This window comes from Mus musculus, chromosome 6, assembly GCF_000001635.26.
Source record: "Mus musculus strain C57BL/6J chromosome 6, GRCm38.p6 C57BL/6J".
Taxonomy (NCBI): domain Eukaryota; kingdom Metazoa; phylum Chordata; class Mammalia; order Rodentia; family Muridae; genus Mus; species Mus musculus.
Window position 1 is genome coordinate 139,194,651 of NC_000072.6, and position 2,643 is coordinate 139,197,293.

A 2,643-nucleotide genomic window follows, 5' to 3' on the forward strand; every position below is an offset into this window, starting at 1 on the left:
GGAATTTATATAGCATTTGTCGCTGCTCCAATGCTCTAGAAATAAGCTCAGATTAGACACAGAATCTGTATAATCAATGCTTTAAAATGGAACAACCCATTTGAGTCAACTTTACATAAATATCCCATTGATCTACAGATTTGCTAATTACAGCTCCTCATTTTGAGCATGTCTGAAACCTTTTTTACAAATTACATTTAGTCCACTTGATGGTATAATTTGATTATTTCATGATCGATATAAATAGGAGTAAGGAATTAAAGTAATGGGTTCTGTGAAGGAGCAATTTGCTTAATGCCTGCTCAGAAGGAGAGACCAGAAGTACAAACATAAAAACCAAAGTGCTATCTGGGCACTTTTGACTAGAAGTGGGTGTGATCATGGGAAGGTGAAGAGAAAAAGTAGAAGTGAGAAAAAAATCACACAGAATTCAAAATTAAATTGGAGATAAAATTTAGATGAACACTTGCTAAGATCTAAATTAGGCCTATTCTCCAACTACCCCTGGAATCATTTATTTCTTGAAATTAAAATTACTAGAAATACCCTTCCTTTAGGACTCCTTTCACGATAGGCTTGTTTCAAATTTGAATGTGTACACGTGTGCACGAACATACTTCTGGTTCTTAACCAAGAGAAAAAGAGAAAAAGTAGAGATAATTCATTCATAGGAAACACTGGAATTTGTTCTGTTCTAGAAATAATGTCCATAATCTCAGTGCAAATAATTAAAATTGAGAAGTTTTAACGGAGTATCAACGGAGTATCAACGGAGTATCAACGGAGTATAACATAGTTTGAATACAAATGTCTGGACCCCAAAAGAAGTTTCCACATAAAAGAAGATACAATAAACTAATCTTTAAGTCTTGTCGTCCAGGCAGACATTACTTTTTCCATCCCCTCAGTAGGAAGATTCTAGCCATGACTAAATTAATATGCTGCCTAGAGACAGCTAGATTGCGATTGTGCTGTGGTGGGCTTAACGTGACACCTGGACACCTGTGAGGGTCTTCAAAGAACTTTAGCCAATGAGCAAGGAAAAGAAATAAACCTCGTGAGAAAAGTTCTCAAAAAGGGAGCAGAAGATAAATACTGAAAGATTTCACTATCCCTTGAGAAGTCAGGGGTAGCATGGATTTGTAAGCAGAGATAACTGTAAAAAGTTACACTTAGAAGTCTTGGAGGAGTCCAAACTATACTTGCCATAAAAAAAATACAGGATTTAATTTAAAAAAAAATTAAACCAATATAGGATGTAACGTATTTGTCTGACAGAGTCTATTGGCAAGAAATGGGTAACATGGGCATAAAGCAGTGCAAACATTTACCCCGAGGAAGCCTGCGAAATTCTTGACTCGCAAAGCTCAATCACAGGATTAGGTCTGGACAGAATAAAAAAAGGATTTTTTTTTCCTATTTTCAGTATCATGCATGATCATCAAACCGCTGCTATAATGTTCACATCTCTTACTTGTAAGTTCTGATCCCAGGTAAGATGTTCCCCTGGAAATTTACTCTAGTTCAAATTTGGGGTTCGCTAAATGGGATGTATCCATCAAACCTCTCTCTTTGGGTCTTAGAGATCTATGGAAAAGTGGAGTTCAGAGGGGGTGGATGACTCAAGGAAACACATCTCCAGTGACAACAGGACTGCTGGTATATGACCTCATAAGTACTGTAGTATCAGTCAGAGGGCCTGCACAGGTTGAACCCGGGGGGGGGGTAGGGGGGTCCCAGCCCTGAAAGGAGGAAGTGGACATGGGAAAATCCTGCCTAAACAAAAAGCTATCTGCAATGGATACCTGCTGGCAAAGGTCAAATTAGTTTCCTCCAGTAAAGTTTCATTAGGAGAATTAATTACACTTAAGTTCAGGGCCTCATGCCCTGGAGTAGTTTCCCACAAAAATAAGCTCAATGATATTATTTTAGGTTTGTTTTTATAGCATATTGCTTTGTTTGGGTTTGCATTTTTCTTACTGGTCATTGGCTTCCATATTTAAGTTTTATTTTTGGCAAAACTGAATGGTTAGGAGTTTTTCTAGGAGTCTCAGTCAGGGTAAAGAACGGTATTAGTTGGCGCTCAGTCAAAACCCAATGAATCAATGAGTAATAATCTGAGTTCATGGATGAACACATGAAAATGTATATATTAACTAAATTTCACGTAGCATTTATACATAGCACATATATTATATATACAAATATATTTACACACATACATACTATATATATATATATATATATATACATATGTACATCTGTGTAATAAATGTATATAAGTTAAAGCTGATATATATATATATATATATATATATATATATATATATATATATACATATACATATATATACACACAACCATATGTATATGTGTATGTGTATATATATACTAAAAATCTTTTCCTTTATTTTACTATTAATCATTTTATTTGTTTACATTTCAAATGATATCCCCCATTCCTGGTTACTCCTCCACAAAATCCCCATCCAATCCTACCTCTCCCCCCTTCCCATTCCCTCTATGAGGGTGCTCCTCCACACAGTCACCCACTCCCACCTCACCCCTCTAGCATTCCCCTACGCTAGGACATCAAACCTCCACAGAACCAAGGCCCTCCCCTTCCGTTAATGTCAGATAAGG

The 2,643-nt window shown here is 36.4% G+C and overlaps 1 non-coding gene across 1 annotated transcript; it reads right to left on the minus strand.

Annotated features, from left to right (window-relative positions):
- Positions 1-1,414: 1,414 nt before the first annotated feature.
- Gm25434 lies at positions 1,415-1,581 on the minus strand. Its single transcript, XR_003956588.1, has one exon.
- Positions 1,582-2,643: the final 1,062 nt, after the last annotated feature.